The following is a 27,144-nucleotide window of genomic DNA, read 5'->3' as shown; positions in this document are numbered from 1 at the left end:
TCCGGATTAACTGAATTCCGCCAAATGTGCTTAGCCTACAATGTTCTCCATCTACACTTCAGTCAGGACATTTTATTTCCACGAGCATAATAGCTGTGTCTTTCTCAGGCACACACCTCATCTTTAAAACCATCCTGTCATTTTCACCTGTAAACACCCCCGAGTGGCAGCTGCAAGTTCATATCTGCGCTCGCTTCCTTCCTGTTCCCTGAGCATACTGTAAGTGTGTGTGAGTGTTGATGCTTACAAGCAATGAATAATATGAATTTAGAAAAGTCTTTTACACAGCTGATCAGACAGAGGTGACATGACAGAGATTGGATTTGAAGGTTCGTGCAGACGGACAGTTTGCAAGCTGAGACGTCTAAGACTGGAGGCAGAGAGGAGCGGTGACAGACAGCTGTCAGACAAACACCAAATGATGTGTATTAGAAATTGTTCCTAATCATAGCTTTGGGGGGTTAGCAGCAAAGATTCCATTATATTACTTGACACATTCTTTGTCTCCAGAATATTCTCTTTCACCCCTGACAGACCATCTTATTGGTGAGTAGACACAATAAAGCAAGACACCAGGATAGTCACAGTAAACTGAAGACCAAAAATACTCCAATGCATAGAAAACTTTAGCAACTACAACACATCCAGTCTGAGTGTTTTTCACCTCCTGCCTTGTTTGATGAAAGTAAAAAGGTCTCGGACCATCAAGGTAACAACAACACCACCAATCCTTTTTTTTAACGTCTGACCAGTACACAATTGAATATTACTTATGCCCGATTGGTTTTTCTACATTAGTATCTCTTTGATAAACAATAATAATAATAATAATAATAATGATAATACATTGGTTTAAGATAGAGCTTTTCTGAAAACTCAAAGACGCTTTGACAAAAACCTAAAACAATGAAACAAAACTAAAAACGACGAGGGCAGTACAACGAAGAAGTAATGTAAGGGGGGGAGTGTGGGAGTTAGTGGTTGCAGGCAGTGATGAAGAGGTGAGTTTTGAGGGATTTCTTGAAGGAGGTGAGTGTGGGGGAGTCTCGGATGTTTTTTGGGAGTGAGTTACATAAAACAATTCAATATTTGACCTGAAATGAAGAAAAGAAACACTAAAAACTTGCTAGACAAAAACTAAATAAATGACAAAACAATAGACTGCAGAAATATGTTGATCTGAAAAGACAAGAAGAAACTGAAGTTAAGGCTGGGCGATAGGACTAAAAATGTTATCTACTACTGAAGTTGATTGTCCTATCTTGTCGACGATGTTTTCTCCCTGCTGTGAGCTGGTAGGTACAGCATCATCTTACCATGACTACATCATCATTTGAGTTTGTGTGGATATGTGTAACACTAAAAGAAGTCACCATGAGCATTCTGTTAACCATAATAAAATGTTTTTTTTTCTTGCCTCAATCTAATAACAGACCAGAGTGTGAATACAAACCCAGCACTCTCACTTTACTGCCCTGACCTTTAAAACACCCACAACCCACCCCTGCACCTTTCCTCGCAAACCCAGCAGGGTTTGTGTGATGTTTCATTCATGCTAAAAGTGCTTTCTGTGAACACAATCTAGGCAGCAATCATGTTGTGTTCCCTATAATTTCAAAAGCAATTAAGTAATGTTGAAGTTCTAGAAGCATGGGTTGTGGCCACATGCTCAAGAAATACAGGACTAACAGAAACTGAGGTACCCAGAGCACTCTCTGAATACTCAGGAAAGACTGACTGACCTTCACTGTGACGGCTTACACAAATACATTTTTTTATGTGTAATTTATCCTACACTTAAACACTGCTGCATTAAACGTTTCCTTAAACTGGTTAAACTGACTTCCAGATGACCTGCAGGTCTGTGTAGAACTGGTCGAGGGGCGTCAAGTCAATCACACACATATTCACACACAATGAAAAAGCCAAGTAGTCGGGCACGACAGCCTTCCTGAATGAAACAACAAATACAAATACTTTCACTGACTTTTCTGCAATGTAGTGCAGGCAAACAATAGTCCTTCAATTTGAAGACCGGTGAGCTGGAGCAACCAACAAGACCTCAGCGGAGATTCAACAGTTTCAAACATATTAGGGTTGACTTGTACGTCCAAATTCGGATTCTTATCACAAGCTGAGCACCATGTGGTTCTGAAGTCTGGGTCTCTGCTTGACCGAACATGGGATCTACGAGCATTACCATCTAAACTCCATCATCCCTTTCTCCACTCCCCTTTACGCTCCAAACACCCGCTCAGTAGATCCCATATGCTGTGGTACATGCCCCACTTCCTGCATCGCTGCCTCTTTAAATCTCTCATCTCTCTTCTGACTCCATCTTTTCCTACAGTTCACACACAAAGTCTGCGTGTGCAGTGGTGTGTGTAGGTTGCTGGTCCTGTTGCTTTCAGAAGAGGGGGACCAAAAAGCTAAAGTCAACACCAGACTCTTCCTGTTTGCACAACAAAGCAGCAAGTGTGAGTGTGAATGAAGCAAAGACAAAACAGAATGTCACACACACACACACACAGTGAAAATGAATCCGATCAACATATGAGAGCTTATTTGCATTAGCAGAAAATCCAAGCACTTGCATCTGGCATCCACTTTAATGGATGGAGTCTGTGCATTACGTAGTGCAAGGATTTCACACGACACATATATATCAGCTGACCTTTTTTAACAGTCACGTTTAAAAAGCTGTTTTAACCATTATTTAATCAATAATTACATTAAATCTCAGTGGAAAGTGTGGCAAACTCTCATCTAGGTGTTTGCACTTTGTTCAGCTGCTTTTGCTATGCACAAGAAAACCCTGAAATCAGTGTTTATGACCTCTGATTCGTTCATTTAAAAGCCGTTATTATCAAACAGCTGGTTTTGGCCTTTGAGTAACAAGAAAGCAAAAACTGCAAGATAATATAGATGATGAACAGAGATTATGTTAAGGATAAATTGAACATGCATTTTGCCAACAAGAACTTTTCACATTTTAAACGTTAAAAGTTTAAAGTACACCTCCATTTTTCTCAGCAAAACAATTCCCTGCAATATGAATTTTTTGCCAGTCCGACGAATACAAAATTAAATAAATTCCACAAATTACATCTCTCTGTTGTTTACATCCTGTCCTGTCCCGGCTTTAAAACTAAGGAAAACCCTCATACTAGTAAAATTCTTACTGTCAACTAAACCCAGGCCTCAGACTATCTAGGGAATAGTCAAGCCTGATGGAGCGACCCCTGAAATATTTACTAAGCAGACCCTGGACACGCAGTTTTGTGATGGCACGAGATTTTCCCTGAGACATAGACCATCAGCAAATGTCCAGGCCAATCGTCGAAGAGACATCAATAAATCATAGCAAAGCAATTTCAAAACCGCAATAGTCCATCCTGTCTGGGCCAGTTTGTCTCTGGGATGTCCCACTCTAGTCTGCCGGAAAACAAAATCACTGCTTTATTTTGGCTGCTTGTGTGCAAAAGACATCAATGCACACAAGCATGCACCAAAATAGAAAGAAAACAAGTTGAATATTTAACAGGTGAAAAAGGAGGGGGAAAAAAACAACCCAGAAGAATAAAACCTGAAATAAAAACATACCTGGTTTGAGTTCCTGCGATCACACCACATCTCGCCCTTTAGTTGAATTCACACACACACACACAAAGACCTATAAAAGAAAAAAAGACAGAAAGTATTAGCCATATGAAACCATGTGTCAGTCACCTTTAACACAATGCACACACAGTTATCTAATGCTGTGTGTGTGTGTGTGTGTGTGTGTGTGTGTGCATTATCTCTTTTGCAGATCATGTCCCATCTAATCGACTAAATTTCCTCTTGGACCTCACAGCCTCACTATGCAAACAGAAACTGACCCACAAACGCCTGAGTTCCTCTGCTCCATGGATTTGCTTTTTGCCGCATCGTACATTTCGGAATTACATTTGTACATTTTGTCAAATCATTGTATTAATACATTAATGTATCACCTCTATCAGCATCTCATTTGCTCAAAAATAAATGTCAGTCAAGGCTTGGTAATGATCTAACTGCATTTCTAATAGTTTCATATAACTCCAGCAGCATGAAGAGACCTTCACACTTGATATCTTCATTGAAGTAATCAAACAAATTAAACACTCGTTTGATGAAACTGCAGAGCGCCACAGAGAACGAATCAATCCTGAACCAGCATGCTTTGCAAAGTGTTGAAAACACCACTGCAGGGTTTTGTTTTTTTTGCAGGAGAAAGCGTAAATGTGGTACATCTACTATGTCTACGCAGATACGAGCTCAGTGAGATGCGTGATTTATTAAAATAAATACCAAATGTCAAGTTGTCATCACAAATCCCCACGTGGAATCAGTCATGTCACTGTGCAGAGGAGAAAAAGCATTTGCTTGCATTAAGGCTGCTTGATGGAGGGTGAATTATACATATTGAGCTGGCTCTATAAGACAGATTTGCTCGGGAAATGTATCAAGGCCCACATAAAAGACCATCATGCTGTGTTGGCATTGGTGTGTATGAATATAGAGAGAAAAAGACAAGACAGAGACCTGAAAAAAGAAGAAGAGGGAAATTGGAGAGGAGTGAGGCAGCATCAGATTTCAAAGGGAGGTGCATGCAGCATAATGTGAGTAAGTGTGAGATATTGCTCCAAGGAAACATGTGGGAGTGGATAAACACATGTCTCAGATGCCTCTGCAGACGAAGAGTATATGCCCCAGTCACGCATTGCTTCCTAAAGCACTCATTTTCGCTTCATTTCCCGTTCCATCCTTTAGTAATGAATAGCATTCATCACTGCATGGATGTGTCTGTGCCTGCATGCTACAAAAAAAAAAAAAAAGAGTGGGGGAGAGAAGACAATGGAAGGACGAGTGATTGTCTTCCTCCTCTGTGCCGACATGCTGGACTAATGAAATCCTTTAACTCAATCATTATAGTCAGAGGGGTCTTGACATGCAAATCTCTTGGTCTCTGTAATTAAACCGTGATCGTCTCATACACATGCTGACAAGGAATGGACAGTTGTGTAGGTGCAGCAATCAGAGAGACAGAGACAGATTGGAATTTTCTCTGCAAATTAGGCGTAGCTTTCATCAGCCATGCTGCGCTTATGTTGTCTGGCGACGGCTTGGAGGATCAAGGCACTGTGCAGCCTTTGTCCTCGCATGCTGACCGTGACTCTGATGCTTCCTCCCCCTCCTCTTCCTCCTTTTTGCTTCTGAGGACAAGATTCTGCTGTGCTGCACTGTGCCATGCAGCTTCAGCCTGGATTTCCCTATGAGCTTAACAGGGAGTGTAGCCCTCTCATTGTTTAGCACTTCAAAGGAAACAAGCGAAAGGAGAGAAGAGCCAGAGAGAAAAAAAAAATGGGAAAAAAAATGAAAGAAATGATAGACACAGGGCGAAAAAAAGGGAACATGAAAAAACGGAAAGGCAGAGGGGAAGCACTGGAGGAACAGAGCAGGGGCGTGGGAGGGGAAATATGGAAGATATAAAAAGTGAAGAGGAAGCAAAGATTCAAGCAGGACAGAGTGAAAGTTTATTAGGTTATACTTCAGCTAAGTGCACTCGTGTGACTTATTGAGAAAGTGCAGGCCAAGCCTAAAATTAAAACTGCTCGGTTCCTTAAGGCCAGTGCTATTTGTATTATTTGCCAAATTAAAGGAAACATTGATATCCCACTTGTTGTGGGGTATTATTTGGCAATCTTGCACATTACTGGCAGTATCTAAAGTGCACAGTATTTCTGATGAGGCCATATGGTGCTTTTCTCTGCCTCCAAGCCTCGGCCTCTCCCTGTGGCAGTGGTACATGCACCACTCTGACATTTAAAAAATATTGTCTAAGGTCCAATAAGTCCTCATACCTAAACAATCCGCCTGTTCTTATTCCCCAAATGTTCAAAAACACAGTTTGTCACAGCCAACTGCGTCTCAAACACACGCACAAGAAACCTTTTGGCGTCTGATCAAGACACAACAGGCTTTCAACTTACTGTAAGTCAACACAGCTGCAGCTATATTAGACTCAAGGCAACTGCTCGTAGTGATGATATAGATGAGTCGTTCTGAGGTATCAATCAGGGCCGATGGATAGAACAAATAACACACAACTTTTCACCAAGGACAGGTTCAAGTCCTAGCTCATGTCCCCCAAGTCCATTTCACCCAGTCTATTCAAATCCACAGTGACAACAATCCAATCCATGGCATTACACTTTAAGATTCATGTGAAAATCAAATGTATTAATTTTACACGGAGAATACATTTCAAAAAGCAGCAGACACATCTGAGCAAGACGACCTGGAACTGTTCTCATTGGATGACTTTAAGGCGGTAGTTGTTCTGCGAGATATATTAAAAATTGTGGCCAATTGAGACACATATTTACTGTTTTCAACTTATTTCATGTCTTTTTAATGTACAACAGTCATGTTTCTTGTGTGTGTGTGTGTGTGTGTGTGTGTATGAAAATTGATGAACAACGCTGCTGCCTGTCTTGTGTTTATAAGTGCAGGTTCATTTTTCCAGTTTGCATTGCCCAGCCCTTTTTCATATACATATGAGGAATAATTGTGTGACTCAGCTTCAATGAGCCTCCTTGTAAACATCTTTGGCCATTTTGACATAAAAGCTACATTTCAAACAGCTTAGTGTTAAATCTTTATGAAGGCATGACGGCTTTTTTTAGTGTTCATGTGAATTATTGCGTCACTCCTTCCACATCTTTCCCAAACGTAAGAGCTTTTCTTTCTGCAGGAGCAGCAGCACGCTACCATGAAACAGTGATGATGTAAAGGGACAAAATATTGCACAAATAATAACCCAGGATGTACATCATTACAGGAAGTTTATCTTTATAGGTCAGGCTGTGATTTATTTTGTTTTTTTAGCTTCTGTCTTCAGTGACAACACTTATTTACACGCTTTATTGCAATAACGGTTTGTACTTTACCACTCTGACTCTTAAAATCCCTGCATGAGGTCAAACTCAGGAGCATTAATCATAAGCATCCACAAGCTGGAAGCTGTTGGGCTGCACTTCTATTTAAGACGGAATAGGTTAGAGATTTTCTGAACGTTCAGGCTAAGTTGAAACATGAATCCAATTACTTCTTCAGTTATGTTTTTGGTGTTATAAAATCATTTTACTACCAGCAGTCTGCTGTGGTACTCGAGATTTTTATGGTTATAATTCACTCAATACCTGAGCACTTAAACCTCTCAAAGCCAACAATGAACTGAACTTTATTGCTTTTGTGTCATGAGACAGGGTTTTTTTTTTCTCTTAAGTGATTCTGTGAAAAGAATCTGTCGTGGAGAACGGCGGGAAAAATGTGATGTTTGCATCTACTTTTGTTTGATGGCAATCAAAGTGCTGATTAGGCGTTTAGCTACAACACAACGAAAAAGCATATTGTTAGCAGGGTAGCTCAACTCACCTTGGCTGTGTGGTCATTATTAATAAATGATTATCAAGCATTGTCTGAACTCAAGCTCTGAAGCTAGAAAAAGAAGACCAGGAAGTTTCATTATTGGCCTTAAGATGAGCATCCAAAGGCTAAATCTAACCAACATCTTACTAGTTGACATATTAAATGGTAAATGGACTTTAGCTTGCACAGCTGGTCACACTACTATTACTACTACTACTACTACTACTACACCTACCCATTCCCACACTGGCTGAGAGGCTGCTATGTAAATATCAATCAGTATTAACAAATCCAATTGACACAAGACACTGAACTTGTTGAGTTCAGGACACTCCAACTTGTGACAGGGGGGGGATGGACCCTCAAATCCCCCGGTTGAGAAAAAAACAATTCTACAACTGAGCCACAGCCGCCCCTGATTTGGGGTATCGTCTTGGAGGCCATGAAAAGGGGCCTGTTACCTTAGCATTGCATTTCTAAAGCCACAGGCTGTGCTAGGAAGGTTAATTTACTTGGTACAGAGGGCATGGAACAAGAGCAATTTAATCTTCTAAGTCTTCTTGGTTTTTGCTAAGACACTCTTATAGACGGCCAAGTTAGCTGTGCATAGCAATTTAGTGGTGTTCAACAATGCCTGAACTTTTCTAGGACTACAGCAACCTCAATTACAAGACTAGCTGATGCTGCAGACATATCTTAGCAGTGGATGTCAACAGCATCTGTATTGTTTGTACTTCTTCACCTAAAATAACTAACTTTCATTAGCTTTTAAACAATAAAGAAGCAAAACATGGACACTGGTTTGCTTCTGCATTCCAATTAACATAGCTGTCACTGTGTCAGAGTGAAGAGCCAGTGAAGTGATTATGTTTTAAACATGGCATTAACTGCTACAAGTTGGGTTTTTGCACATTCCTGATTGGGCAGGGATCAAGGTGATAGAGAGAGAAATGTTTGCGTATTTGCGATTGTACAGAATGTGAGAAATTGCAGGAGCAGAAAAGGGAGCGAAAAGAAAGACAACGCTATTTCATCCTCCAGATCCACAGAGCAGCCACTTTCCTCAGATGTCACCTTCAGGTTGAAGAGAATGAAGGTTTTTAGTACGATCATAATTACGTGTTCAAGGTTAAATTTTATTAGGAAATGTAAGTCTGGTTGTGGCTACAATTCTACAATTCACTTAGCAGATGCTTTTATCCAAAGCGACGTACATCAGAGAGTAAGTACAACACAAGCAAGGATCTAGAAAAAAGGGAACAATGTCAGTAAGAGCAAACGATCAGCTTTGAGTCTGATTGGACAAACAGGTGCTGACAGGCATTGCACAGAGGCAAAGCACAACATTGACGGCAGTTCTTGAGAGCTCTAATCAGTATAGAAACCATCTTATAAGTCGTTGTTATCAAACAAAAACAATCGTGACAACCATCATCATCATCATCATGGCTGATGGCTTATCTGTTGACTAATGACAGTAAATGGGATATCAAATGTTTTATATTGTGAAATACCTTTTCCTGTCCCTTGCTGTTTAAACTAGTTGCAGTAGTAAAAATTGCTTTTCAAACTTTCGACATTTATAAAACTTTAAAACCTAAAACACAGCACTCTGCTATTATTCTCCTGATAACAATTCATTGTAACTTACATTCTGATATGGGGAAAATTGCCACCGTATGAATATGGTTGATTGGTCTCCAAGTTGGTCCACTTTTCTGTGTTCAAATAAATAAATACACACCTAATTCCCAATTTCCACATACTCCATGCACGCCTTCAGCGCCACGGTTTCGCTCTGTTGGACAGCACACGCTCTGCCCAACAGGCTTCGTTTCAGGAACACGAGCGCGGCAGAGTACAGCCGTAAGCAGCTGTACACATCACGGGAACCGTTCGACAGCACCCAGGAATAACTAGAAAAACATGCAAAACAACATTTTACTTTGCCTTTCTGAGGTTGCTTTGTGTTGGTGCCTGTGTTTACGTTATGATGTTACAGCGATGGAAAATACGATCATGAGTCTGTATATTGTGTTTTAATTTTGAAACTGTGTATTTCCTGGTCTGACTTCCTGTCCGGGTCGATTTATTCTGTCCAGCTTGAGGTGTCCTTTCAGCGTGCTCCGTCGAAAATAGACTCTCAGTGTTTTTGAAACGCAGCAGAGCGTTGTGGCGCTGCTGGCACGCGCCTAAGACGGACAACGGCGCTCGATGTGGAAACACAATCATAGAGTGGCAGTGAACGGCAGCGTTGTGCACGGCGCTGACGGACCATGGCGTTCAGTGTATGTGAAAAAATGTTGAAGTGTTTTTTGACACTTCCCCTTCATAACTACATTATCTTCTGGTTATCTGTGCAACTGCAGACTGACAAGAAAATCCTATCTTTATAAAACTGACATTTACTCAGATAATGATGGGCTCCTAATTCTGTGACGGCCGTTATCGCCGAGTATCCTTTCTAACTGTCCACCCATCAAGTCATCCTGCATGTAGCATGACATTTGACTCCATGGGATCATTCATCACCACTGTCAGCCACAAGGTGCTAAAAGCAGCTTCACTTTATGAATATATTTAGCACGTGCCACTCACCGCCTGACAGCCCCAAGACCTGTGATGGCAGCCATTAAGCTGAGATATTCCTTATTATTAACACGTGTCATGGCTGATGTGCTTTAATGGAAAGTAAAAGCCATCGAGACACCCTCTAATGAGAAAACAGCCACTCTCAAAGTGCTGCTTTAGAGAGACAAGTGCAACAGACTGCAGTAACCGAGAGACAGGCAGGGACATCTTTCCATTTTGTCCAGTAAATGCTGTTAGAACCTAATAGTCAAGGTAAAAAGACTAATGCAGTTTATTGAGTTTTATCTTATCTTTCTCAGCAGCACAGAGATGATCAATGAAGGCTGTTTATCAGGGCTCTGGTTTGAGCTGAAGGTCTAACTAAACGTGCTGCCTTCAATATGATCGAGCCTTTACTTACTTAGTGCATACAAAGGCTAAAGAAGGCAACTGCATTACACCCTGAGGCCTTTATTTACATTGAACTATAATCAACTTTGAATTGCCTCCAAATTGAGTGAATCTTTTCATGCTTGTTGAAACATTTTTTTTTTTCTGTTTAAAAGAAAATGTCTTTAGAATAAACATCAAGGTGTTTTGATGGTTTCACTACAAGGTTTAAGTTTATTATCAGCTGCTTGATCATTCGGAAAACTGTACAGCCTGAGGGATGTTTACTATCCCAAAGGCTAGTATGGAAAATAACACGTTTTAGAATAACTTCAATGGTATTTATCGTTCACCGGAAAGTTTGGCTTTTTTTACTTCGTGCAACTGCTGACCTTAAAGGCACGTGTGCAGAAAGAGGACACTGACAGAAACCAGCAGTTGTAAACCAAGTGTAATTAGAAAGATAAATGAGTGTTATGTGGTCCCCTTTTTTGTCCTTTGTGGTGCTTCTTTCCCCTTTTTATGTCCTTTCCCCATAAGTGTACCTCATCTGTCCTGATTGTTAATGAGGCCGGGAACACTTGCAACACTCGGCTGTCTGTAGCCATGCTCAAATGGAAGACTAGAGGCACTCTTGTTTATGTGGCCCTATTTCAATTCTGTTTATTTTTTTCTTCACTGTAGAACTCCATGGTGCAATGTGTGTATTGGAGCCCCTACTTCTTTTAGCAACATTAGCAGCTAAGCGGTTGTTTCTCTACTTAAACTCGATCCATCCATCCATTTTCTTCCGCTTATCCGAGGTCTCGTCGCGGGGGCAGCAAGCGATGCAAGTCAACCCAGACTTCCCTCTCCCAAGCAACGTTTTCCAACTTCTCCTGAGGAATTCCAAGGCCTTTCTTCCCCAGACGGGATATATAATCCCTCCATCGAACTCTGTGGCTACCCATGCAACACACTCTACTTCAACTTTCCAACTAGCATTTACATGCTAAAAGCAGCTTTACCTTACTTTAGCCTCTTAGGTCACACTCACACTAGGAAAAGTTGTCCCGTACCGTGTCTAAGCACAATTGTCCCACCTAATCACTCCCCCGCGTGTCTGCACTCACACTGCTCCAGGACTAACCAGGACTGTGCACGGTTACCTCTTACAGTACACATAAAATCGTAATACAACACCTGCATGGCTTTACGTAATTATGAAGCGGGCTTAGTTTACAAGACAGACAGACTTGAGAAAAAATAAAAAAGGGACGTGCTGTCGGGCCCGTGTCCATACATCGGAGAACAAGACAGATTCTTTGCTTGAAGACGGATGGGAGCACTCACACTAGTCAAACGAACTGGACTTTAGGGGTGAAGCGTGCTTGGTCAAGGTACGGATTGTCTAGTTTGAGTGCGCCCTTAGAGCAGTTAAGTCTTCACTTACTACATACATATTATATAACCAATTCTACTCCAATTACATCTACATTCAATAAGCCCCATTTTAGGTTGTAAAAAAAGAGCATTCAAATAAATGGTGACAATATGAACTAGAAGGTAAATATGTTGGGTATAATTTGATTATTAGAGTACATTGAATTTGTCTTTCATGAACAGATGAATGCTCATTTGAATTGCATGTGGGCCCATTTGAATTGATAATAAGGTGTTTTCAATAACCAGAGGAACAAGACTTACTTTCAGGTCTGTATTTATTTTAGCAGTAATAATGGTTGACCTTATTTTCCAGGGAATAAAAGGCCATGACTGGGCTAAAAAAGCTTAATGCACCATTACAAAACTAAAAGCACTGTGTTTCCTCTGTATGCTGGTGTTCCCATTTTCTAACTGCACCCTGTAGGTCCACACTAAAACAAGACCTCTGTCTGACCCGCTACTAAATAAATCAGAACAGCCGTTAGGTGTGCATGTGGTGCTCTCCTCTATTCCCGTATACTATAAAACCCGTCCTTGATGCGTTTTGGGTGTTGTAACATTTAACATACAAGAGTTTCATGTAAAAATGTATGGTTCAAACCTCTGTCCTGTAAAATATGTCCAGGAAAAAGGAATGAATGTTGGGTATTGATTTCATGTTGAAGCATTGGTGGCCTTTCCGAAGGTGGCCCACTTTTTTTCTCTCGGTTCTGCAAATGAAAATCGATTACAGTAAAACTATAAACATAAATAGACCACAGCTCTCGCACTGGACTGAGCTCTACTGTATGAACTTAAGGTCATAAAGGAAAACATCTATTAGCTAGGGTGACATGTCCAATTTTGCTGGGTAACCTATCATACTGAACAATAAGGTAAGAAACACAAGGTGCTGAATGGGAACACATTCGGGGGCACATGGAGCACGTAGAATGGACTGTGTGACGGATAGAAATAATTGATATTGTGATCAAAATATAATTCAGTGGACTCCTTCTCTCAGACATCTCAGATCACTTCAGACAACTTCATTTAGATGCAAAGGACTAACGTTTCGTCGCAATTGATATTGTGTATTTGTAATGTATTGTGCTGGCACTATATTATAGGTAGGTTTTCTCCAAAGCAACCTGGGAAAAAGGCTGATATGAGCAGACAAAGTGAAGGAATGTGTCATTTTCCTTGATGCAACGGACAAGCACTATCTCTGTTTCACCTTTTAATTTCAAGGGTTTGTCATGCTCCATTTGGTTATATGAAATTAAAAAAAAGCACTGTACCTTTATGTAGCCAACCTTGAGAGCGGGAAGAAGAGGGGCTATAACTGAAACCTGACATCAGCACAATTTGACATTTCACAGCTAATTTACTTAGATCACACAGTGCGTACTGCACAATCGTGCTGAGTGCCAATAAAAAGTCTGGCCCTTTTCTTTTTTTTTTCTCCCATATTCAGAAAACCATTCATCAAAGCTGAGGCAAAGAAGAGGCCTCTTCATCATCAGCCTTACAAGTGCAAACAAGTGCAACGTGGTGCTTTCTTAAATGTCACTGTCATATGTTGCTTTGATAAAGGCTACGCTCACTGTATACGCTGTAGGGAAATAAATGTCAGCCCTCAGAGGAGTGTGAACACACTACAGTGTTTTATCTCCTCAGGGAGATGAAGAACTGTCTGAAGACAAAGTAGCAGGTCGATTGCTCTGGTAGTTAAAGACAATATTTTTTCTGAAGCTTACTGGAATAAATATTTGTGTGAAGTTCTGCTAAACTAAACAAAATCGTGGTTTTTAATCAAATAAACATGCATCCACCTCGCTAGATTGAAAATGCACACTGCAGGCAGCTTGTACCACCATTCGATTATTAATGATTCCATCTGCAGTACACAGTATGCACTCTGTGATGAGGCCTGTGTGGTCCTCGTGTGACTGTGTTAAAGTCTGTATGCAATCACTAGAGGTTTCAGCTGAGTGCTGGCAGGTTGACAGCCTGTGAGCACTATGACTGCACTGGTTCCAGAATGCTGTTTTCATCTCGTGTTGCTCATCCATCAGCCCGAGTCCTGCCAGTAGATCATTCTGAATGTAAAAAAGTACATATCCCCGAAAGCATTCACTGATATAATTGCTAAAAGACAGTTTATCAACCAGTTGTTGCTTCTGTATTTGTCTGAATGTATGTTAGTAAGAAAGATGAGGGCCGCGAAGTTCATCCCAAACATGGGGTAAAATCCATAAATTCATCAAGGGCAACATTGTCAAACGGTGATGAGCGAGAGGAAAGGTAATTGGTCGTGAAATTGTCAACCCCACCTGCGCGACATTCACACACAGCTCGGAAAGTGATAACCTTCAAGACGGGTTGCAAGGTTGTCCAGCCATTTGCTCCCCGGGCCTGCCTGCTGAGTGATGCTCTGTCAAACTTAAGGAAACATTCATACGAGGCTCCCTGTTGTGGGTGTTATGAGAATGTTGAGAATCGTGCTCGCCAACTAGCTCTCGGATGCAAATGGCAGTTTTGGTGTATAAATAGCCCTCCGGCGTCTGCTGTTATCGGAGTTGTCAGAAGAATTCATGAGGGTGGAACACGGGGGGAAGGATTAGACGGGAGGAGTGCAGATTCTGGCACACGGTTTGATTCGGTGTCCTTTCTAATGGATGTCCTCCTCAGAGCGGAGAGGAGGAAAAGACCAAGGCAAGATGGAAAATAGGTTCAAATGGAATGCACAGAACAATACACGCAGAGTAAAGCAAAGCGTCATGATTTGTCTTCCTATACAGTTGTGTATTTTTAGCTTGGTAGGAGTCGATAAAAGAGCAGAAATGATATACTAAAGCAGTACCTCCACGTTGCTACATGTTGAATCATCTATAAAATGCAGAATGCAGACGGTTGGAAGGTTTTCACTTTGAGAAAGCACTTTTAATAAAAATGATTTTATCTTTTGTCTCTTTAAGTGGACCATACCATTTTTTAAAGTTTCATTTTTTGGCTTATTATGCCTTTATTTAGAGATTAATTAATTAATGAAGTAGAAGTAGTTTCCATTTATGCTGCATGTCTTCCTCTTTTAGTCCAACACGATTGTGTAATTTATTGTCTGGATTTTCATGTTTTGAGAATCATTGCTTTTGATAAGTACTGTATAAATACAAGAATCCTTCATTTACCTCATGACAGCATGAATACAAAAAGAAGTTAAGCCATGACAAAAGCAGCCTTCCTCTCTTTTGTCATACTTTTAAATGACTGAATCATAACTGAATCAAATCATTATAACTGCTCTCTCTTACCGTAAGAGCTCAACCTTAAATAACCCCTGGCTTCCATGGTGTTTATGAAAGACACCGAACAAAGAGTCAGAAATGTTACAAAATGAAAATCTCTGACTCAAATAGTTTTGAAAGAGTAGTAAATCAAATCCCTCCCTTGATAATTGTTCATCTACTTTAACCCATTGTGCATATGTATAAATCCTCTCCTTAGAGACTGCAAACGTCTAATGTAAATCCACCTCGACCACCAGTGAAGTCTATCATGAAGCACCATTTCTCTTCATTTCTATTCATAAAATTGAACTTTGAATATGACCCTGACTTCTTTTTTCCTGCTCCAGTCTTCCCAAGCTCATCTCTGACTCTAGTGTGGTCTTGTGTTTACAAAGAGTTACACTAATGTAAGTGTAGTAATTCAGAGTAAGTCTGTTTCATAATCAGCAGGAGCTTTCAATCCGCTGCCCGAGGTTGGATCAAATCTGAAATACACAAGATTAAGTTTGTGGGTAATTCTTATTGAGAGAGAGAGAGAGAGAGAGAGAGAGAGTTGTGATGTTTAACTAAATCCACTCTTATTGTAAAGAGCATTTAATTCACCGCTAAGCCCTGAGAGATATCTGCAAATCTGCACAGTTTGTTTTCCTTACAGTGGGAATTGCTGAATTCCTAAGAGGGAACACATATTGTTATTTTTAATGCATATATTTTCTTTTGATTTACTCTGCAGTGTACGCTCTTTACCAAAATATGTTCGCCCTGAAAAACAGGCGCAAATCTGCTTTCAGGTTCTATCAAAAAACAAAGCAAAGTTGATTATCAAGAGTCACCTGTTGTGCAAATTACATTGAGATCTGTTTGATATAATGTTTTGTCTTTTGCAACATGACTGCAACAAACTGGAACGCTGCAATGCCAATCCCGGCAGCAAGAGAAATGTTTATCCCAACATATGGAGAAAAGAATCACTTATTTCACTGAACCGGAAAGTCATTTTCTGTATTGGATGTGGTACCACTCACTGGTGAGGTAATGGGCCTTGACCGTGTGCATTTACACACTGCTGTCAACCAAGAGTGTCGTATCCCGCATGAAAGCAAAAAGAAAAACTACATTTTTCATCCTGCAGAGTGTGAAGCGAGATGCAGAAGCGCTGACGTCCGTAGCACCAGGGAGGGCTCTTCACGCAAAATGTTAGGGATTTCAGTTAAGCATTGCAGAGTGTAGAAAAAAAATAGGACTTTTTTTTTTTTTTTTTTACTTTTAATTGAGCCTCTCACATTAACTTCAAAGCAGCAGAGAAGTAATTCCTACTCTTTGCTGCTGTTCATTTTCCCAAGCTAAAACCTTGTCCTCTTCATTAAAAGCCCATTCCTCCTCATCCCCTTGAGCCTGTCATGTTCAAACAGTGTTCTCAGCTCCTTGCTAGGCTGGATTAATGAAATATTTGATATCAAATGTCAAAATAAGGGAAAAGCAGGGTGGACTAGGGACCAAAGTGATTATCGCTAGGAGAGAGAAAAATATAATGAGGTACAGTATATTTTTCTTCTTTTCCCTCGACTTCAGCCCACGCTGGCCCGTGGTGCTTGGAAGTTTCAAATACATTTTATCATGAGGGAACCTGAAGCTTACCTTGAAATGTCAATTACAGAACACAGAAAAAGCCCAGTCTCCTCAGTGATTTCTTGCTTGATTTGTATAATGTCTATAAAGACACAAAAAAAGATACCCAGAAATGCTTCAAAGCTGTTTGATGCAAAGCTCCAGTGTTGCTTATAAACTGTGAATTCTTCTCTTGTTTCTTTGATGTCGTTCAGGCCAGTAAAAGTGGGCAACAGCCCCAGCTGAGGCTATCTTTATTCTTTGTCAGAGCTACTTGTTGTACAGTCAAACAGCAACCATGTTGACGTTAATATATGAGTGGAAGACAGAGCTGTATCCAACCTTTCCTTTGTTTTGAAGTTGCTCAAAGAGCAGTAACATGCCTTACTTTTATTAAGACTTTTTTTGAGGATTTAAGGCCAGATGTGAAGACCAACTGGAGCGCTGATGGCTTGGTGGTGGTGTCACATACCCCGTGTGCAGAGGCTGTGGTCCTCTTAGCAGCTGCTGTGGGTTCGAGTCCAAACTTGGCTCTTTGCTGCTCGTCCCTCACTCTCTCCTCCCAATCCCACTATTGGCAAAAAGGGCCAAAACTAACTTTTTTAAAAAAAGATATAAAGACCAACATAGCACAGAGACTTCACTGGTGGAAGTTAGAAACAACCTCCCAATGTGTTGGACAGAGAATCTCCCAATATTTGTCTTTTCAGATCTGAGAGGAGAATTTGACACATCTGACGATCACAGAGAGTGGCACGACCTAGTGATGAAGAATCTTGCAGAGATGTCAGAGACATGCAGATAGGATGCAAACAGCAGGTTCCTCTGCCCCAGCCAGACCTCTCATCCAGTTCAATCGGTCTGGAGAGAGTGTCAACACCCCATGCCACTAAGACGCAGCAAGATTCCTCACACCCGACACAACCTCGTTATGTGGTCTGTGGCTACTGAGATAGTCACCGGAGTGGAGCTTACTGTCCTGTGGCAGTGTGGAGTGGAAGCATCCCACAAGCTGATACAGTCCAAGTAATCCGACCTGGCTGCAGAGTACAGGGTGGCCAGCTGGAGGGCTGTAATGTGCCCTGTTGAAGTGGGGCGATTAGTTGGGTCCTCGTTTCACAACATCTGAAGCCTTTACAGCTATCCTGAGTGGGTTCTGCGTATTAAAAATAATGTTTTACCCCCAAAGGTGGTAACAATCTGGACAGCAGGTTGTGAATAATTATCCTCACCTGTTAGACTTTGTGGATCTTGAAAATGGCAGTGATAAGACCAGAGTTAACAAGTGATGCCTTTGTTTATATGATGGTAGAAGGGCAATGCCGCTGGAAAAATACCCATTGGCTACCATCGCTCAAACATTAACACCAGGCACTCAAAGGACTTTACTGCCACACAGCACGAGAAAGTTTTCAAACTGTGTCTGAAATTAGATGGCCATGCAACCAATGTCAGCAAGTGCACCGTACTCGTATGCCAGCTGAAGCGGATATTCTCTGACAATATATTTTCCCTCCAACCGACAGGAAAGTGTCTGTTTCGTTGATGGATGCCTGTCATCACAAAAACTTGCTGAAGGTGGCCCAGCACATGCTGAAGGCTTATAGTCCCATTTTTCAGCTCTGTTGGACAAGTGTACTGGAGCTATATCCCACCTAAATAAATTTGTTGAAGACAGAGTAACAAGATAGAATCATTAACTTCGGCACAAAGAAGATGACGGTGACCTTGGCTGCGCCGATATTGAGCTGGTCTGTTGGAAATGCATGCTAAAGGTGAAAGAAGACTTCCACTGCTAATTTACTTCTGCATTTGTTGACGCAATCCTTACTAGTTTATTTTATTGTAATTTCTACTATCAATGCATAGGCTAACCCACTTCAGCGTCGACACATTGACCATGCTGTCATAAGTTACTGAATTTCAATATTCCAAGGGATAACAATCAAATCCCCCAAAGTAGCAATACTACTGTTGATCCCAGTGGGCCTAATCCTGTTTGGCCGCTGATAGTGCTTTGATTCAGCGCAAACCTGTTTGAATAAAAAAACTTGATTTGCTGTTCTTCTACAAAAAAAAAGATGAAGAAATGAGATCAGACATTCATGAGATTAGATCAAACCCATTGTAAAAGAAAGGGCTGGCAGCAGTTAGTTCAGCAGCTTCATGTGGCGACATCACAGTTTTGGAAGCATTTCATGGAGGCAGCTGTCATGCACTGTGACCCTTTACAGTATCAACGGATACTACGGTAACTGACGGTTTCCAAAAGACCTGTGTGGTCAGTACTCTTTCTCTGCCAAGGTTTAGCTCTATTGGACGGCAGGCGCCCTACCCCACTGGGTCCTTGTCTAAAGTAACGGCAGCGGAGCGCAGCAATGAGCTGCTGGAGATGTTCGTTAGCAAGATTACAGGAGAACTACAAGATGAGGCAGGAATCGAGAGAAAAACGTCCAAACAACATGTTTTGTCTGTGCGAGGTAGATTTGTGGTTCATGTTGTGCCTGTTCCTGTATGGGTTGATTTGCTCTGTTCAGCTTGACGCGTTCTTGCAGTAGGCTCCGTCCGAACTAGGCACGGCTGGTATTTGTTTGGAGCAGAGCGGTGTGGCGCTGCTGGCAAGTGCAGGAGACGGGCTGCGGAGTCTGCAGCGGGCATTGACTAGAGAGGGCACAATCAGTTACAGACTGTGCGGCATGGAGAGAAGGCGGCGCACACAGATCCTGTGGAAACGTCCAGTAATGCTGTTTACGTAGTGTATAGACTGCACCTTTTGTCAGTCTGTACACTGCAATGCCTGAGAAACACTGGTTCTGCAGCCAGATGCTCCATTTATAACTCTACACAACAAATTCACAATATTACTCAAATTCATTCCTTTCCGAGTTGTGAAGGAATTTGTCTTTCTCCGCCATACTTAAATGCCAATCATGACAGCTCTTTTATTTCCGGTCTCTCCTTCAAGGAGCATTTGCAGAGAACAACTGACTCACTTCCTTTCCCCCCTAGCTGTACCAGTCTGTCGTAATGGTATTCTTTCTTATCTGCCTCCTCTGACTGTTGACCTCTGTGAGCATTGTTTTGTGTTGCTATCAAAAGAAGTACTCCAGCTTTAAATGTATTTCTGATTTTCTTGGCCGTTTTTTTTTTTTTGGAACACCGCCTTTATGGCATCAAGTACATAAGAGTCTCTTCACAGGCCTTGTATTGCTCAGTCAATGCAAAGATGGCAGTGACATGACCCCTCTGACTTTTCATTCACTTTAAACCCACAGTCTTTTGAACATAGCCTTTTACCACTGAGAAAATCCCACCCGTGACGTGAATACAGAGCGGAATGTGCGTGACCTTGATGAGTTGTTTTTTTTCCAGCAAGAAAACATCTCAAGCTATGTTAGAAAACAAATAAAAGGCAAGTACAAAGTGTGCCTTTTGAAAGCACACAGGAGCACACAGCCCTACTGACTGGGACAACGTATTTTAAAAACTAGTTAGAATAGCTAGTACTATTTATATGCCTACAATGAGAAATTATGTGCTTCAACCATCAGTTGCCATTTTGGTCCATTTGCCATCATTGTTACAACAGTCTCGCATCTCTCGACTGGTACCTGAGTGGAGTCGTTGTCTAGCTCTAATTAGCTATTTACAAAGAACGGAAAGAGTCCAGAGGATCAGATAAAGATAATGTACAAACGTTCCCATTCACACATGTTTGTGTGAATTGTGTTCTCAACAACTGAAAAGACCAATATTTGGTGTATTGAAGGAGATATATGCAGACTGGGTAAAACATGCATGGGAAAGACCCTTCTGAATAAATGACTTTTTTTTGTGTTTGTATCACCATAACATCAAATTAGATGAGATGAGATTAGATATACCTGATTGTCCCCAGGGGCAAACTTGCCTTGGACCAAGGCGCAGAGACAAAAACACAACTCTGTGCAACTTACAATAAAACAAACATAACACAAGAGGACTACAATAAAAAAGCACATCAAGTTATGCATGAAATACAATAAAATAGATAGATTCCAATATATCATGAGGATGGATCTGCATGACAAACACAATTGTTGAAAACAGTTTGCAGGCAACTGAGGCAAACAAGGGAGACATTTTTGGTGACATTTTCAGGAGGCATTAATGACTGTCTGACTGTACTCTAAGCTATTTCTCTTTTTCTTGCACTCACAAGTCTGCAGACAGGAGGTAAGCTTGCATGCATGAAAGTTCTCTCTGTATCAGTGGATCAGTTTTCGTCTTCGACTGACTTGCACTTGTCCCGCCTCTCTACCAACTTCTCTTGAAAGTCAGAGACAGACATTTCCACCTCAGGTTACACACTTAAATTCCATTGTAAAGGACATAGAATGACATGGCTCCATTTCATTGTGGTTAAAACGAAAACAGTGCAGGTTCATGTTATTGATATGGAGATGAATACAGTTTGTGGCAACACTAAACCACTGAGGGATGACCGACCACCAACAGACCTCTGAAGCTCATCAACCAAGCTGCTCGTATTGAGAAAGGGTAGCAGTCAAACCTAAAAGCATTTTACCTTACTTTGCATGACCACACATTCCAAGAAAATCATGCAAACATCAGTCGTCCCCTCTTATTGATACGTATCTAATGGTACGTCTCTATTGCAGCAGTGTACGTATGTAGCCTTTGAAAGATAAAGGACCTGTAGGAGACTCTTTATTATTCAGTGCCGTGACATGTATGGTATTTCATTCTGCAAGCTCTTCAGCAAGTGTCTAATGCCACCGAGAGGAAGGTTAATTGAGTTAAAGTGCCACTAATTGACTGGCCAGACCACTCATGTCTCTCTCACTCAACCAGAGGGTCCAAAGGTAGATACAGCAGTTGAAGAATCATAGTAACAGCAACGGGAAAAAATAATTAGTTCACTTATAAATACAAAATCTATAGCACTAGTTTCAATATCTCCAGTTTGATTTTCCATTATACAATTTTTTTTGTGCATTCATTTTTTTACAGATTTGATGGGAGAGAGTTGAAGAAAGACAGGAGATGAGGGGAAGCTTTTATCGTGTGCCCTCTACCTGGTGAGTTATCATCCAGTAATCTTTTCAGTTTAAAAATAAAAACATCCTGACACCATGCACAGTTAAAAAAACTGAAAGAAGAAGTCAATAAGTGGCAATGAGTGACTCTCAACAAATATAAAAAGTGCCACTTATGTCGAAATCATTCTGGCCTTGTTGACGCCGAGAGCTCCTAATAGAATTTGTTTGTCTCCTTTCGACTCTTTTTTTTAGTCAAGATGGTCATAAAAGAACCTCACACAACCTGACACCATCAAGGACTAATGCAAATTATTAAATACACTTTTTAGCAGAATGAATGAATTAAATACATAGGTTTAGGGTTTTATGTTTTCACTTAGAAATGCAGTTAAGTTACTGGCTGAACATGAAAAAAAGCACCATTTCCCACTCAAAGACTTTGATTGGGAAATCTATAGAATCAAAAATGCTTTTAGGACTGAGCAGTTCTGTCGGGTCTGCTCATTGTAGCGAGTTTTCGTGTCCCAAATGAGGCTCTACATTGGTTTTGATTGAGTCAAGCTCTACTTCATCTGACCTGATTATCAGAAGGCGTCGCACACAAAAAAATCCTTCTTATGATGAACAGTTTGTATTTTTTGAAGGCCACATTGATGAATATTCAATCAAAAGCTGCTCCATAGGGAGGGCCTTGTTTGTTAAAATGACAGAACGAACATTTAAATGAGACATGTCATTCACATTTTCAGCAGAAAGAGCAACATGACATTAAACCTAACGAAGCAATTTTCTCTTAAATCCATTAGAACTTTTGTAACTCACAGGTGGACAGGTCATTGGATTCCCAATAGACTCTGTTACCTGAAATAAAAAGGCTTTTGTTATCCTTTACCTGAATCCTGATTGAATCTATTTTCAGTTTAAATAAACTTTCATTTTATACATGTCCATGTTGTACGTTAAGATTGTTGTGCTCATGTTAGAGGACAGAGAAGAAACAAGCTGCTGTGATGGACCTCTCTCACTTCTACACCGGCAGCAAAACAGCCTCATTGTACTCAGGTAGTCAAAGTGTAAGTATAGGCATCTTGCTGGTCACAGTGAGAATAATACAGCAAAGACACAATTTTCAGAATCCAATCCCCCGAGGGGTTTCGTTTGCTTTTGTGTACGTTCACTCAAAGTACTAAAAATGGTGTGATACAGAAGCCTAATGAAGATAATCCAGAAAAGAAAAAGACTCCTTCTCTGCATGCAGCGAACAGTTGGATATTGTTTACATTCACAGAAATAGACTGAGCCCCTCCAGCTACATACTCTTTAGAGGATCTTCTTTCTCTACCCCCATAATAACTTCAGCCCTGGTGGTTTGTTCAAACACATTAAAACAATGTTTACTTCCAGTGCCCGAGCAGTGAGCGGTAAAGTTTTCACTTGCCAAGAAAGGTCTCAGTGTCAGTATTTACTTTCTAAGTTTTGGCGCGTGTTCACCAACAACTTTATGAATATTCACTTTCTGTGAGTTAAAGGTTACTATCAGTTAAACACACTAACACTGGAAAAAAATGTTTTTTTCTTTCAGCCATGACTTGCTCAGTAAATAATGATAAGATAAAACCGAGAAGAAACTGAGAAATAATGCATGTTTGTATCCACCCCTGTTGTAGATAGGATATTATCAGGGGGGATTCTATGCTCAAAGTGAAACTGTTGCATGCAAATATGACATGAAGAGTGCAATTCTGTTTCCTTTTTTTTTTTTTTTTTTTTTTTTTTTACCTTTTTGCGTTTTTATTGGATAGGACAGCTGAAGAGAGATGGGAAACATTGGGAAGAGAGTTAAGAGTGGCATGCAGCAAAGGGCCGGGGTCGGATTTGAGCCCACGTCCGCTCTGATGAGAATATCAGCATATGACGTGGGCAACATAACCGCATAATAATATACTTTTAAACTGTATTTTATATACTTTTTTCAGCTTTAAAATACATTAATTATGAAAGGTTTGTCCTGCTTTACTAAACTATATATAGGTAATACAAGTTTGGAACTACATTGTTCAAAGTCAGAAACAGTCATATTTAACCAAATTACACTAACATTAAAGTACACTTACATTAAAGCAAGGTTATATCAATGAAGGATTACATTTTTACTCCATTATAAAAACAAAAAAAAAATCATTTCTCGCATCAGCATCTAAAATCCCTCCCTAGCTAAAAAAAAAAAAAAAAAAGAAGAATTTGCCTCAGGATCAATAAAGTATCTATCTATCTATCTATCCATCTTTTCTCTCCAAAATCACTTGAACAGTCCTGAAGAACAGGAGACTTCTGATGACAAAATAAATACGTTTGTATGTTTGTTTTTACATTGGTGATAAAGTTAGGGCTACTAGGATTTTTTTCCCCTGCATATAACAAGCTACAAGATACTCTGTGACAATTTCTCACTGCATAATTATGTTCCCCAAAAGTCAGCTGTCTTTGATGTTTTATGAGCACTGCTCATGTGGACACTGCAGTAATTAACACAAGTGTGTTAGCAAGAGCTGAGCAATACAGAGTCAACATGGCTGTTTGAAATTATACACGTGAATCCCCACAGGAGGCTGATCATTATCTTAAGTCAAGAGTATAAACCTCACTTTGCCAATCAGTGTCAAGAATTATTACTTTTTGTCTCAACTTACATTTTATTTTTAAACGAGCAGCTTTTAACCCCAAACCACACCACTTGTTTTGATGTTATTTTTCAAGGTCAATTTAAAACTGTGAAGGATTCACCCAATATGGGAATTTATGGGGATGTGATGAAATACTGTGATGACATTTATGTTATCATAAAGATACATACGAGAACCCTTCCTTCTCATTGGTTACATACTTAACCCTCTGCATATATTAAACACAGCTGCTACACAAACTCCATATATCATGTCAGTCAAGTAAGTAAATAAATTGTATTTATTTTGCACCTAAAGGATGTGGCAGTGTGTCCTGCTGATCATATAGACATGCAACAACAGATATTACGTTTACAATTCAGCATTATATAAAGACTCTTCCAGGTCTTGGAAACCATACTGTCTGGGGCAAAGTTATAACTACACTAATATATAAAGTGGAAAAAGCAGCAGGACTGAAAGTACAGATTTTTCATGCATTAAATGAAAAAACAGAACTGATTTTATCTTGACACTTTCCCTTCAGTAATTAATCAGCTTGGATTTACTTCTGAGTCAGAATGACTGAGCTGCAAAGGTCTGATTTAGATGCTCTTTACATTTTTACATGGCATAATTAAAAGGGTAGAGCATAGTATCCTGATATTTTGCGTGGCAATATTATATATCAATTCACGGCCACCAAGTATCGATATTTTTATTATATTCATAGTAAATATGCCTTTTTTTAAATTGCTTAATGGGTTGCACAATTCATTTTTGAACAAAAAAAAATACTGCAACTGTACAGTCATCCATACATGTTTGTGTTGAGTTGAAACGCTAACAGTTCAGATCGGGAGGTGCATGCAGCCTTTTACAGGGTTTTACTTTTACCACAGTGTTGGTCAGTCTGTGATGCTTGACACCCATGGTGTAGAAATAAATTGTGGACAAATTATGCAGTTAAAAAACGTTAAATTGTAATATAAATCTCAATATATATGCAGGAAGAGCTTTGTTCCCTCGGCTATTGAAGCTCATAAAAAGCTTCCTCGTGACTGGCCTATTTCATTGTCTATGTTCATCTTCCTGTTTGTTTATATGTTTTCTTCATGTGCTATGTCATCACCTGTGTCTCAACTCAAGCGTCTTTGAGTATTTAGAAAAGCGCTATATAAATCTAATTTATTATTATTATTGTTATTATTATAACTGTGCAAAGCTGTGACAACAAATGTCCCCCTGGGAGACAGTAAACCATTGTATTGTATATATTGTATTGCAATTTCTTAGCATATCGCAAAATGTTTAAAATCGCAATAATGTCGTCGTAAGTATACAAAAATTGTATGACCGCAATCACGCTATACAACCAATGGAGGGTGCGGCCGCTTTTCAGAAAGATTCCTCCGCATCACTGCCGCCACTCAAAGTTGTCAGACAGATACAATTGTGCTTTATAAAGTAGGCTATATAAGTAACACAAGGACTTCTCCGGAGATTCTCCCGAACTAGCCGTTCACATATGCTCCTCACAGCGGGGGATTTCCCGACGTAAGACGTGACGTAAATAAACAATGCGGAAGTAGCGGCCGTAGCAACAGAGTCCGCTACACAACATTATAATGAGAATATTTGCCTTTATATCAATGCTATGTGTAATCCAATGGAATGACAACATCCACAAAAGAGTGGAGAACAACATACTGACGAACAGAAAACATAATGCAGACGTTTAATTACGTGCACGGAGACCGTAGTGGTCGCGTGCAGACACTTTAGGCAGTCACTACATATAAACGTCATTCTCTTCCTATTGGCTCAAATTGAAATCTCCAGAGTATATTCGGCCGCGTTCAGACATCAGCTCCTCCGGATTATCTGCGGAAAAAATACTAGGGGTCTGGCCGGAGAAACTCCGGGTAATATCGGAGTAAAACATTTGACTGTTGCGTTCACACATACAGCTCCTCCTGGAAATCTCCGGAGTTTTTCAGGAGATTTCCGTATGTGTGAAATCTCTAAATAAATAGTATGTGTTATTTTTGATCAGAGATGATTGAATGCGTGTCTCTAAAACATTTTAAAATATATATTTTTTTCGGTTTTCGTTTACTGATTTTTCCTAAACGGTCAAACCCAACATTTTAAGCCTGGATCATTACAAATGCTATATGTTTTTAATAGGCACATTAATGATTCTTATTGGCTGTCAATCAACGAATTGGAACTGAGGTAGGTCAATGCTCAAAGTTTGTGCAGTTGAAATTACTTGCAATTTACATAAAGCTGCTGTGTCCATCTGGAGGGGTTTGTTGGGCAACCACCAAGCCGAAGAAATGACTTCTCAGCTTCCTTTAACACTTGGCCTATCATTCTCATCAAACTACATGTTGTGTGTTGAAAAAAGCTTTTAGTTAGCTGTGTCTTCAGACATAATTAGTGAGATGTCACCCCTGGAATCACATACCATGCTCTCACAACCTGCGCCTGCCTCAGAGCTACATGGTATTGTGTGCATCTTACTATTTTTAGACTTGGAAATAGATATTCAAGGAGAGCTGTGTATACGTGCATCTGTGTGTTTGAGTGTGTGTTTAAGAGAGAGCTAGAGAGCAGGGGAATGTGCAGATGTTTCATTGGTGAGGTGTGAATGTGTGGGTTGGGGGTTGGATCTTATACGCTTCAAGATTCAACCCTCTAAGACTTAATCCT

The 27,144-nt window shown here is 40.3% G+C and overlaps 2 protein-coding genes across 2 annotated transcripts in view; one reads left to right on the top strand and one right to left on the bottom strand.

The window, feature by feature from the left end:
* The window catches only part of LOC132975398 (protocadherin-15-like), a 204,971-nt gene extending 200,982 nt beyond the window's left edge, over positions 1-3,989 (bottom strand). The window contains exon 1 of the mRNA XM_061039911.1: positions 3,604-3,989. The gene's annotated coding sequence lies outside the window, so the exon portion shown is untranslated. The remainder of the gene's footprint in view (positions 1-3,603) is intronic.
* gtpbp2a (GTP binding protein 2a) overlaps positions 1-27,144 on the top strand; it is a 432,981-nt gene that overhangs the window by 263,236 nt on the left and 142,601 nt on the right. The gene's annotated exons all lie outside the window — the stretch shown is intronic.

The sequence above is a fragment of the Labrus mixtus genome, chromosome 6 (genome assembly GCF_963584025.1).
Source record: "Labrus mixtus chromosome 6, fLabMix1.1, whole genome shotgun sequence".
NCBI lineage: Eukaryota > Metazoa > Chordata > Actinopteri > Labriformes > Labridae > Labrus > Labrus mixtus.
The sequence above is the reverse complement of the archived record's forward strand: the minus strand, read 5'-3'. Positions and strand labels throughout refer to the sequence as shown.